This window comes from Cupressus sempervirens, chromosome 5 (assembly GCF_028749045.1).
Source record: "Cupressus sempervirens isolate cs-2001-9-10 chromosome 5, ASM2874904v1, whole genome shotgun sequence".
NCBI classification, from domain to species: domain Eukaryota; kingdom Viridiplantae; phylum Streptophyta; class Pinopsida; order Cupressales; family Cupressaceae; genus Cupressus; species Cupressus sempervirens.
In genome coordinates, this window is record NC_143122.1 from 1,019,184,060 (window position 1) to 1,019,198,304 (window position 14,245).

At 32.4% G+C, this 14,245-nt stretch overlaps 1 pseudogene; it reads left to right on the forward strand.

Annotated features, from left to right (window-relative positions):
- Positions 1–1,290: 1,290 nt before the first annotated feature.
- Positions 1,291–7,690, forward strand: LOC149559407 (4-hydroxyphenylpyruvate dioxygenase pseudogene; annotated as a pseudogene).
- Positions 7,691–14,245: the final 6,555 nt, after the last annotated feature.

Sequence of the window (14,245 nt, forward strand, 5' to 3'; positions counted from 1 at the left end):
TACTTTAAGGAATTATGATAAACAATTCACACACAATCTTTGTCAATTTTTTTTTTTACTTGGATTGGTTCCCTTGTCACCACCACATGCTCTAATATGCCTTTGTTACAAACTAATATTTCTAAGTTTGATTCAATCATTTAATCATTTGGGATGCATTCAAATTGAATCTCCAAGCTGACTGTTTTGAGTATAATAATACAAAGTAATAATCAATGATTCAATAATCTATCCATGCATTTCCAACTTCCAATGATTTGATGATATCAAATTAAACAATTCATATGCTTGTGTATGGTTCCATTTGGTGGGAACTCATAAATTGAAAGCAATTGGTTGTCTTGACAACACTATACCAAGAGCTGCATGCCTATGACCAAACTCCTACATAAAGAGTGGGAGAAGATTAATGATTTCTTACTATCATCACACATCAAATTGGAGTATCTTTTTACTACAACTCTTCTCTCATTTCATACATAGGTGCAATGTGATCGAAGGATCCTCTCAAGGTTGAGGTAATGACAGATGCATCAATCATCGGTTGGGCTATCCCAAAGTTTGCAATGCGATTCCCTCAAGCTCTTAGCAAGAAGCACATTTTTTAGTTTAATATCACAGTGAAAAATGGATAGAGAATATTAATCATGCAAATATGAAATCCCACATGCTATTTCATAAAGAATTTCATATTGCTTCCTCAAACTCAGACTTTCAATTTTCACTGCTATCAATGAAGCCTTTATGTAAGTGTTTGTCCAGACTTATGTTTGACAAGAATTGTAATATTGGGACTTCGAGCATGAAGCTATTATCTTCACCAAATTAGGATTAGAAACTTAAGTAATGTTCATCATTCTCTTTGAAAACAATCTTTTTCTTCTTGGTGCCTTGACGTGAGAACTTTGATGGCCATTATGATATCACCTGGGAGAACCCTCTGCAAAATTTTTGAGGACACCGCTCCCTATTATGTTCCTTAGTTTGAGGCCCTTAATTTCTCTACTCAGATCATCTTATTGGATTAAATTTCCTAGCTTTTTCTTATTTCTGAAGCATACCCAAAGTCATAAAGTGACGAAGCAGGACAAAGGAGAGAAACCTAGGATTGAAATCAAAAGCACAAGAATTCTTTTGTTGGTACTGCCATGGCCTCTTCTTGAATTATGTGAAGAAGAATATTTCAAAACAAGAAAATTCCCACATAAATGGAGGTTTCCCAAAAAAAAGATTTCATACTCTACTACTTATATGTTCCAGAATAGGGGACTTTTCTTGGGAATCGATTATATGCAGAGTAATGCTGAAGATTTTCCAGATTCGGTAGAGATGTTGGAATTTGGGTTGGAAAGTTTGGGTTAGGATTAGGTTAAAAAATTAGAGTATGTAGCGAGAGAGTATTTTAGTATGTGGAGAGAGAAGGATTGTGTGAGAGAAGGCAGACCCAAACCATGTACTTCTCTCTAAAATTTTGAGTACCTAGAGAGAGGTAGTACGGGGAGAGAGAAAATTGTTGAGGAGAGAAAGAAACTCAAATTCAAACCCCGAATTTCTCTCTAGAAGTTAAAGTATGGGGAGAGAGAAAATGTTCAAATAGTGGAATTTTCTCTCTCTCTCCATCAATTAACTCAATTATTTATCTCTCTCATAAAATTATCTGGGCAACAGCTAGCTCTATTTGGGGACAAGGACTATGCAGGATGCTGAATGAACCCAAAGTTAAGAAAGAGTAGTACTTTATCACAAGAGATATAGAGTCACCCAAAAAGGAGATAGATCCAAGAAAAAGGGACTAAGCAAAACAAAATTGGGAACATTACCAAACATAAAATAAAAGAAGGCATGACAAAATCTCTTAACTAGAATATGTACAAGGCAAGTCTCCCTACCTGCAGTGACTCAAGGTATAATCATGCAATTCCATTCACTGGCTGGGGAAAATAAATACCGTGGCATGGTAACATGTGGGCACTTTTAGGTTCTTGTAAACTCAAGTATAAGTTCGCTCTTTGAATTCCAATTCTGAGATTCCTGCCATAGAAGCTTTTTAAGAATTCAACTTGATTAAGATCAACAAAAGCGTGATTTTGATGAGCAATAGGTGTAGACATTCCAGGCTATTTTTCTAGCCACCATTATCCATCCTTGATTCACATGAATCATTTTTATGATCAAGGTCTTCCTTATAATAGCATGTGGAAATTTTTTTTTCTAGAAATGATTTGGGCTTGTGAGAGAAAAACTAATTATCTTTACCATCTTCTTCATCTATCTTTTGCAAAGTTAGGAGCAAATATGGATGGATCTTTTCTAGATCTAGTTTCCATCCACCGTAGAAACTTTTCAAGAAGCTACCTTGCTTAGGATTGATGAAAATATGATTTTGTTGAGAGACAAGTGAATGAGAGACATTCCCATTATTCTTCATTGTTGATTTAGATGAAACAAAATTTTCAGCAAGGCCTTCTTTATCTTTATATGCTGAATCCTTTTCAAAGAAGGATTCTTGATTATGAAAAAGAAAACCATAATCCTTTCCATCTTCTTCTTTGATCTTTTGTAAAAGCTAAAGTAAGTGGGGATGAACCATTTTAGGATCTAGCCTCCTTCTGCCATAGAAATTCTTCAAGAATTCAATTTGCAGAGGCTCATTAGGAATCTGTTTCTTGGGATATGAAAAGTATTCTTCATCACTATCGCTATTAGTGTCACTTTCAATTTTTCCCTTGTACCAAACGATGATTTTGAATTGACATGTTCAAATAGAGTTGCCAATAATCAATCTTTAAAATAGAGTCACCAACCTTCATTCCAGGGAAGGCACCTTTTATCAATCACGTTCTTGATTATTGTTCACTTGGTCCTGGATGTGACCAAGATTTTGCCTATTTCTTCTTGGAATAACAACTATTCTTTCAACAACCACAATGTTTTGACCAATAAGAGCTGTATGCAAGATTTCACTAAAATTTTCTTCTTCTTCTAGAACCCAATTGACTTGATGGTATTGATGAGCAGTTCATCTACATCTCTAGGCTAGAGTGTTCAAATTAGAAATAATATCTTCTTGTGTGTCTTGAAAGCCAAGATTCGGTTGGAGAACTAGAAACACATTCTCATGCAACAATACCATCTTACTTTATTACAGGTGACTAAATAAATTTTCTTGTTCGAGTCCGAGTAGAGTTGCCAAAAATCTATTGGTAAATAGATTTGTCACTTTAGAAATGGACCAATGAAGTGTATGTGGAAAACCATTCACAACAGTTGGATAGGCCCTTGATATCTGGCTTTCTTCTGCATTTAGAGGGACAGCTCCCTCGTAAGATAAAATTTTTGATTTTTCAATAAAAGTGATTAGAACTTAGAAAATAAAAAGGAAACCATTGATGGCGAATGTGCCACACAACTTCAATGTTTCCATAAAATCAATGTAAATAGTTAATGAAAACAATCAAGAAGTATGCTTGAGAGCTATCACTCACGATATTGATTCAATCATTCATGAACATTTGTACAGTACCGTAAAAAAATCCATTGCACAAAAAGAACCAATATTTCAACATTTTTGATATATAGAAGGAGAGAATGCAAAATCTACTTTCTTTATTTCTTAGCACCAAGAACATAAGAAATATCTAACTACAAGAACAACAATTGTACACACTTTCCAAAAAATTTCGTTGTCAAAACATAAATGTTCCCCATCTCCAAGTCCAAAAAGTCCCTTATTATCTTGATTTTCAAGAATTTATAGCTATTCTAGAATAACTAACCTTTCGGGTTCGTAACTACTCAAAAAGTTAGAGTTTGGACTACTTTGAAGATAGTTCATAACCAACTCTAACTTTCAATGCTTAACTACAATTAGAAAAAGTTAAGAAATTGACCAAAACCAAAGTTAATTCTAAAGTTGACCTTTTAACAAAATACATAAATAAAAACATGAGACAGCTTTAGACATATGCACTTCTAGCTTTTCACTATGAAAACTGATATTTCTTGAGCTTGCTCTTTGATCTGTAGGTGATGTAAGTAGTTGAGTCAAGTTTTCCTTGTACGCTTTAAATGATTTGATGACCTGAGCCAAATTATTTTTTTAATAATGATTAAGCTCTACATTTTAAGCTTGCATAGATCATCTCTATTTTTGACTTCATCCAACTTTATGACATAACCTTGTAAGTTTTGAATACAGGAGTCCAAAGTTGCTGAGAGACTACTCAATCTGTTCATAATGCTAGCATGTGAACTTTGTTTATTGCCAAGTCCAGTGCTAATTTTTGCCTCTATGCATTCCAATACTAATTCCACACATTGAATTGCAAGTGGGTGTCCTCTCGCATGGGCTAGACCACTCTCCAATGTTTGTTGTGCCAGGGGTAATTTATCTTCTCTGCTCATCATTTTCCAAAAGTTTGCAACTTCCATATGTCCCATCTTTGTATCTAATATCTTGAGAAGCATGCTTTTTAATATCACAAGAGGCTCTTTACCTTGGAATTTGTAACTCATAATATCACTTACCAAATCCCTTGATCAATGTTCCTTCAATCAAATTTCAGACTTCGAGGCACACAAAAATATTTGATTAAATGGTTGATATGTTTTGTTTGAGATACTACATTTTACATTATATCTGTCATCAACTACATTAAGGAATTATGACAAATAGTTCACACAAAATCTTTGCCAATTATTTTTCATACTTGGATTGGTTCCCCTGTCACTACCACAAGCTCTGATACACCTTTGTTACAAATTGATATTGCTGAATTTGATTCAATCATTTAATCATTTGCGATGCATTTGAATTGAATCTCCAAGCTGATTGTTTTGAGTATAATAATACAAAGTTATAATCAATGATTCAATAATCTATCCATGCATTGCCAACTTTCAATGATATGATGATATCAAATTAAACAATTCATATGCTTGTCTATGGTTCCATTTGGTGGGAACTCATAAACCAGAAGCAACTGGTTGTCTTGACAACACTATACTAGGAGCTGCGTGCCAATGACCAAACTCGTACATGAAGAGTGAGAGAAGATTAATGATTTCTTGCTGTCATCACACATCAAATTGGAGTATCTTTTTACTACAACTCTTCTCTCATTTCATATGTAGGTGCAATGTGACCGAAGGATTCTCTCAAGGTTGAGGTAATGGTGGATGCATCACTCATCTGTTGGGCTATCCCAAAGTTTGCAACGTGATTCCCTCAAGCTCTTGGCAAGAAGCACATTCTATAGTTTAATATCACAGTGAACAATGGCCAGAGAATATTAATCATGCAACTATGAAATCCCATATGCTACTTCATTTAAATTTTTTCATTACTTCCTCAAACTCAGACTTTCAATTTTCACTGCTATCAATGAAGCCTTTATGCTAGCATTTGTCCAGACTTATGTTTGGTGAGAATTTTAATATTGGGGCTTCAAACATGAAGCTATTATCTCCATGAAGTTAGGATGAGAAACTTAAGTAATGTCCATCGTTCACTTTGAAAACAATCTTTTGCTTCTTGGCGGCTTGAAGTGAGAACTTTGATGGCCACAATCATATTTCCTGGGAGAACCCTCTGCAAACTTTTTGAGGCCACCACTCCCTATTATGTTCCTTGGTTTGAGGCCCTCAGTTGCTCTGCTTAGATCATCTTATTGGATTAAATTTACTAGCTTTTTCTTATTTCTGAAGCAACCCAAAGTCATAAAGTGGCAAAGCAAGACAAAGTAGAGAAACCTAGGATTGAAATCAAAAGCACAAGAATTCTTTTGTTGGTACTACCATGGCCTCTTCTTGAATTCCACAAAGAACATCTTGTAAAACAAGACAATTCCCACATAAATGGAGGTTTCCCAAAAAAAGATTTCATACTCTACTGCTTATATGTTCCAGAACAAGGGACTTTTCTTTAGAAGCGATTGTATGCAGAGTTTAAATGCTGAAGATTTTCCAAATTTGCTAGAGATGTTGGAATTTGGGTTTAGCTTAGGTTAAAAAGTTAGAGTACATAGTGAGAGAGTATTTTAGTACATGGAGAGAGAAGGATTGTGTGAGAGAAGGCAAACTCAAACCCTGTACTTCTCTCTAAAAGTTTGAGTATGTAGGAAGAGGTAGTACAAGGAGAGAGAAAATTGTTGAGGAGAGAAAGAGACTCAAACTCAAACCTCAAACTTCTCTCTAGAAGTTAAAGTACAAGGAGAGAGAAAATGTTAAAATAGTGGAAAATGATTATTTCTCTCTCTCTCTCTCTCTCTCTCTCTCTCTCTCTCTCTCTCTCTCTCCATTAATTAACAAAAATATTTATCTCTCTCATAAAATTATCTAGGCAACAATTTTGAATTGACCTGCGAACTAGAGTCTTCATCTGAAATTTTCATATTGAATGGCAATTTAAAATGGATAGACTAAATAGATGCTACTCTATCTATCTTCTCCATGCTCATAATTCACCAATTTCTCAATCTCTTTATTAGTCCCTAGCTATTTATAGGAAGGGAACTAATGTTCCCAGTGGCCTCTTCCAATTAAAATTTATAACCAAAATTAATGAACTTGTCAAGTTGAAAAACCATTTTATTTTTAAAATAATTTTCAATCAATAATTCCTATTTTCTAATTGGCTAGTGGCTATTTTGCTAGGGGTTATTTGTTTTTTTTCGTTCAAAAAAATAGAGAAATTCATGACTTAAATTCATGAAAGTTCTGGATGTTTCTAACAAAATCCATAAGTAGTTTCTACATGTTTCTAATAGCTCCTGCAGGTCGATCCCATGGGCATAACACTGGACTATAACTGGTTGGTGGCAAAACAATATTGTTACTAGCGCTTTTCATGGGGTCTTGGCATGTAGTTGGTCACCAAGTCTGACTAGACAATAGGCAATTAGACCTACTGCAACTTCACCATAAAGTCCAATGATCTACAATTCGTGTTCATGACACCCTACTCTTCAAACATAGATCAAACAAATTTGAAACCACCTCATCCAACCTTTGATGCAAAATAATCCTTATGATTCTTTGAAAAGCATGACTTGGCCATTAGGGCTATGGGAGTTCTCATGGAAGATGCTACGCAACCCTTCACGAGAAGTGTCAATGGTGGCACTATTGGAGTATTGGAGCCTAGGGTTTTGATCAATGAAAGGAGCAGGGGAAAAGTCTACATATCGAAGGTTAAGCTTTACAAAGATCTACTTCTACTAAGATTGGATCATGCTGTGGCAATGTGGAAGTGTTGGAAGATACTATTTCATATGTTGCAAAGTTTATGGGATTCCATCACTTTGTAGAATTGATAGCAGAGGATGTTGGGATTGCTAAAAGTGGGCTCAATTCCATGGTTTTGGCCAGCAATAATGAGATGGTGTCGCTACAAATTCAGACTTATTTGGAGCATAATGTGGGCCCCACCCTTTAGCATCTTGCTCTTTTATGCGTTGATATATTCTCCACCCTCAAGGAGATGTGCCAAAGGAGTGAGCTTGGAGGATTTGACTTTATGCCCAAGCCTCCGCCTACCTATTATAAGAACTTGCGAAATAGGGTCGATGATGTGTTGATAGAGAAATAGATGGAGGAGTGCAAGAAACTGGGGATTTTGGTTGATAGGGACGATCAAGGAGTGCTCCTCCATATTTCCACAAAACCCCTTGGGGATAGGTACCTAATCTAGTTTTTGCTTTTTAAATTTAGCATTCACATTGTCATATCCTGCTGTCAAGGTTTTATAATATTTTAAAACGTTCGTGTGGATGATTTCTTGCTGGAACAACAATAAGTTCATTAATGTCCTTTCCTAATAACTGGTTTTCATTTTTTCCCACTGATTTTAACTGTCAAGATTTTTGTTGGTTTTATTAGTCTTAAATCTTGATATCTTCAAAAGAATTCATTAAAGACACTTCTTCACATTAAATTAAATCTTTTATATATATTAAAATAAATTATTGTAAAAATAGAATATTTATATAATGTTTACATATTCCTAATAATTATAGTCTTCATATATAATATTTACATGATAAAAATGATATTTTTAAAATATAAATCTATTACTCACCAACTATTAATAAGAGTGAGTCTATATAATAGTATTTTTTTTAGTTCAGTTTTACTTTGGTTAGATTTGAAAAAAATTAGTTTTTTATTTAATTTTATATTTGTTAAGGTATTTTTTAATTTAAAATTATTAAAGAGTTAGTTGGATGCATTTTATTTAGAAATGATATAATTAATCTTTTTAAATGGCTTTATTGAAATTTAAAAACTATTTCTAATTCGTTATATTACAATTCTAGAAAAATACAACTTAACAATTAAATTCAATTACTGTAAAATGTAATCATATTATTTCTTCTCAAAATATGTCTTTATATTTTATGTATTTTAATATTTTTAAATTATCAAGTACTTACAACAATCTCTAAAAATAAAAAAATTCTAATGCTCTTACATTCTTTAATTTATCTAAGATATTTGACCCTCATTTTGTAATTAAATTGTTTCAATATTTTCTTAGATACTTCATTTACTTTCTAGACATAGCTTTACCTATATGAATAAGGATTAGAATAGTCTAGTGACCTAGATTAGGTTGAAGAAGTAGTTGGTTTTGGTTGACTAAATCTTGGCTTTGGTTGACTTGACCTTGCTCATAATTGGCACCCTTGAGATCTATTGCAAAGGTATGATTAAGCTTCATACACATTATTATAAAGATTATAGGTATTTATCTTTTTTCTAAAGTATAGGCAGGGACTCTAGCTTTAACAAAGCTCTTGTTATTCTACAGTTTCAAAAGAAGCTTTAGGAAAAAAGGGTTTTTGACACTTAATTTTCTAAGCCTTGAGTGTACTTTCAAAACCTTAGATTTGGGAAAAGGAAGGAAAATTCAGAGAATTTCAATTTTTTTAATTCTTGCCTAAAAATAGTGCTGCCTGTAGCTCTACTTGAGGATGACAAATAGCTAGCATTTGTGCAAGAACCACATGTTTTTTAAAGAGAAGGTCACAAATTTGACAACATGGACCACGTGTTTTATTTTTTTGGAAGAGAAGATCACAAATTTGACAACAACACTAGAGAGAAACAACTGGATTGAAAATGGAATAAACTATCGGGAAACACTTTATACAAAATATAAAGTTCTAATTTACTATTCACTAAAAGAAAAGTATTTTTAATAGATGTATTTTTTCAAGAATTCTTCATGAATTGGTAATTATTGAATCTCTCATCATAATTCCTTGACAAATTATTAGGTTTCTCCTCAATTTTTATTAATTAATTAGGGGCCTAACTAGTTGGGGTCAAATTTTTAATGCTTTCCTAAATCATTCATCCCTAAATTCCATAAAAGTACCAAGTCATCAACTTCAAATTTTCTCACTTCTATGGTACAAATTTTACACTTGTAGTTACAATTTTTCATTCTTAGCGGCAAAATTCCTTCTAGTCTCATCAAGTTCTATAATGTCACCCTTTCTCATCTACATTTTGTCATTTATGTCTTAATCATAAAGTTGCACAAATTTATAATTACCAGGAAAATCATTTGTACATAAGATCCTCTTAATTATATTTAGAAGGTTCTTGTTACTAGATGTATAGCCTATCTATTTTCCTGGGGATGATAGGGAAATGATGTTAATCTACAAAACTCTAAATACCCATACAATCTAAAGCACATAGCATTGCCAATTACCGACCTTTAAGGAGATCCAAACCTAGTGATAATATTATTTAGTAGGAAATCCATTACAACTCTACTAGTGGATCTTTTAGTTGGAATAGTTTCAATCTATTTGGTGAAAATGTTAGTGGCTACAAATATCCATGAATGCCCACCACTTGACTTATTTGCAATTTCTCCAATGAAATCTATTTTCCATTTTTTACAATGTTCTTACACCTCCATAGGCTTCAAACGAAACTTTCTTGAGAACTTGAGCTCACCAGAAAATCTTTCAAAAGTATCATAATTTTTTACTAATATAGGTGCATTCCTAACTAATGTGGGCCACCAGAATCCAACTTTGATAATCTTATCAGAAGTTTTATTCTCCTTGTATTGGCCACCACACAACACGCTATGCATTTCCTCTAAGATGTTACTTGCACAATGCTTATATATTGGAAACTATAATTTGAACAATTTCTATATTTTCATTGATGTTAAACCTTATTTGTAAGACATTTTCAAACAATGTTGAGTGCCATATTAGGTGACTGATGAAGAGGATTTGAAATGAATGATAACTAGATGATCTAGTGAAGTTGATGAGAAAATAGGAGTAAGTATGATAGAATTACAATGGGCATTTGATCAGTTAGTCTTTGAAAAGATAATATGTTGTTTAATCATTATATGAACAAGAGAAGATAGTTGAGTTGATATTCAGAAGAGAAGACAAATAGTTGACTAAAACACAAGGTTGACAGAGTGATAATTTTAAAAGGTCAATGAATTAGAAGATTCAGGAACTTAGGAGATAGTTGAGAAAATATTATTAGTCAAGTGTCAACTATGGCCAAGAAAGAGAGGTAATATGGAGTAGTGATTGAGCATAGTGAAGACCAAGCAAGCTAGTGCAAGACAAGAATTTGAAAAGAGAAGTGAAGATCGAGTAATCTAGTAATGACTGAGCAGAAGAACATAGTGATGACTGAGTGTCAACAAAATAATAGTTTGTGAAAGAATCAAGTTTTGAGGCCAACATAGCTGAAATCTTGAGATGGTCAAAATGAGAAAAATATAAGAATTGATGAGCTGGCCTATTTGATAAATGAATTGAGTTTGTTATCCTATCAAAGGTAAGGATTTGATGAGAAGTTTCGAGAAGTATCAAGAAAGAAGAGAAAGAACAAAATGGTGATAATATTTGATGAATCTAATCAAACCCTAATAGCTAAAGTAATTTTAAGCAAAAAAAGATGAAATCTACATATTTAAGAAGGAATAAGAGTTATTTTCTAAATTTAGTTAATTGTTGATTGATAATTTTTTCAAGAACTTGTGAGGAATACTTCTTGCTATTTATAAATGATTATTAAAGAACGGTTTGGGTAACTTTTTTGAAACACATGTCTAAAGCCTTTGAATGCTTTAAAATATTTAGAAAACTAGTAGAAAGGGAAATCAATTTAAAGTTGAAATATTTAAGATCAGATAGAGGTGGAGGATTCACCTCTCAAGAATTCATTGAGTATTGTGGAAAACATGGCATTAAAAGGTAGTATTTAACTGCCTATAAACCCCAACAAAATGGTGTTGTGGAAAGAAAAAATATAACTATTAAAGAAATGGTTGGAACAATGTTGAATGAAGTCAAATTGATGATAAATTCTAGAAATAAACTATTCACACAACTATATATATTGTAAACATGGCTTAAATAAGAGTGAGGACTTCTTATACTAACAAAATATGGATTTATAAAAAAAAAATATCAAGAACTTTAAAACTTTTGGTTGTAAATATTTTATTAAAAATGATAATGATTTTTTAGAAAGCTTTAGTTCAAGATATGATGAAGGTATCTTTCTGGTATAGTCTACACATAGTAAATCTTTCAAAGGCTAGATAAGCATCTCATTGCAAATGGTTTTATACATGGTAGTGTAGACAACACTATATATAAAAATGTGTTAAAATATGATATATTAGCCATTGAGATTGAGATTTATGTGGATGATATTATTTTTGGATTGACTAATGATGATCTATCAAAGAAGTTCTCTAACATTATGGAATCTAAATTTGAAATGTCACTTTTTGGTGAACTTACTCTCTTCCTTGGTTGGCAAGTATCACATATTGGACATGGTTTATTTTTCCCTTAAACAAAATATGCAGAGGAGATGTTCAAGAAATTCAACATGGCTGATGTAAACATGTCATCACACATATGAAAACAAGTTGCAAGTTGGTTAAAGAAGATGACTCACCTATAGTGAATCAAACTTCATACAAATCTATGATTGGCAGTTTGTTGCATCTTAGAGCATCTAGACCTGATATAATGCAAGCAGTTTGTCTAGTTTATTGGTTTCAATCTACTCCAAAATAGTCTCATCTTAATGCAATTAATCGAATATTTATGTATATTCAAGGTACTCTTGATTTTGGCTTATTGTATCCACATAAGGGAGTGTGTGGCCTTATCTACTTATGAATCCACTTTTTTTTTTCCTCTAGCATATTGAACTCAATTAATTTGGATGTATTATAGGTTATTATCAGTTATCTGATCTAGGTATTCAGGTTTTTTATGCGGCAAAGTCATTGACCATGAGTTTAGGTTGATATACATTCCTACTTGGGTAGAGGTGGTTGATATTTTTACTAAAGCCCTACCCAGGGACACTTTTGAACTGCTATGCACTCTCGTGGGAATTTTCTCTCAATCCTTGTTACACTAACTCTCTTATTTGGGGGGAGTCATGTATAGGTTTATGCTCCTCTAAACAGACATCTATGATGCATAAAGATAGTTTTTGACAATTGGTAGTGTTTTGGTCCTTGATGCCAAATGGAGGAGACATGCATTATATTTCATAATAGATTCTATGACAGTGATCATCTATGGTATTGATTTATCATCTATTCTATGACACTAATTTATCATCTATGGTAATGATTTTTTATCATTTTGAGAACGCTTGGTTCACATGTTTGATTATTCAATGTCATAGGTTTTGTCTTGACAACACTTGGTTGACAAATTTGGTTGTTTAACATCACAATTTTGGTTGTTCAGTGATCATCTTGACAATACTTGGTTCATAGGTTTGGTTGTTCAAAATTAGGATGGTTTCAATTGACACAGTTGTACAGGTTGATGGTTTATAGGTATACACCACTGCATTTTTTTTACTTTATATATCTCATTTAGTTTGTTATTATCATACACTCAAATGAGTATAATATTTTGATGCTGATTTGTTTATGTAGTCATTGCGAGCATTTATTTTATTTGTTTACTATGAAAAATGAAGAAATGCTATTATTTTGTCCCAAAGACAATGGGGGAGTTTATTTATATAGTTGTCCTTGATGCAAATTATTCAAGAAAGGTTACATTAATTATTTCATTGACAAGTCAAACATTTACTATTATATTGGTTGTGTAAAGTAACAGATGAATATTTCATGTTTTTTCGTTTGGTAACAGTAAAGAATGACATGTTGAACATGGTTAATAATTTCTAAACTTAAGTCAAGTAACTTAACTTGTGTTGGCATTTAATTTGGATATGAAAAAGCCACTTGGTATACTTGTATGGTGGATTTCAAAAGATTATGAAACTCAATTTAGGAAATTAAAAGAGACATCAAAGTAAGTATTTAGGGTTTATTCTTTCATTGTTTAGGAGCATTAGAGGCTACCACCATGACATTTCTTGATAGTATAAAGAAGTTTCTTCCTTAGATATATGAAATTATTAGGAAATAATGATGAACTCCTTGCATAAAAATGGTAAAGGTCCTCTTCAAAATACAGATTTCTTTTGAACAAAAATAATGTCATTATTATTATTATTATTTTGCTAACACAATGTTTTTCTTCCTCATTTGTTGAATAAGTTGAGGGTTTGTGAAAAATAACATGGGCTGATATTAGTCATGTTTTATTTTGACAATGGAAATAAATACATTCAATGATTCCCTTCAAGTATGTGACTCCAAGGTACGTGCATTTGATTTAGTTGAGCAACAATGAAAATGATTTGCAAATTTTTTTGAGAACAAAATGTTAAATCAATCTTTCATTAAAAGAAAGAATGAATATAATTTCTAGCCTTGATATAAGAATCATTATTTTTAAATAGAAGTTCATATATCTATTTATAAAAAGTCACATGGGTTTTAATCAACATTTTTCTAATCCTGATACACACACGTAAAAGAAGTGTTGTCTTCTATTCTTAGTATGATCTTGTACAATAGGCAGTAAATATGGAAGAACATAGTGATATTTTCTGTGGTATAATAAATGCTAATCATTTCTTATAAAGACTTTGATAGTTATTGGTTTATTTGAAAAAAAGGATTATCGAATCAATTACATATGGTTACATGCAGGTTTTTGAAATTTCTTTGATGCATCTTGGCTATCATACGAACATGCAAAGGCCTCTCTATAAAAGATATTGTTAAATACTTGGTAACCCCAAACAAGTGTTTGATTTTTTGAAAGCTTGTGAAGATCATAGTTTATTTATCCTG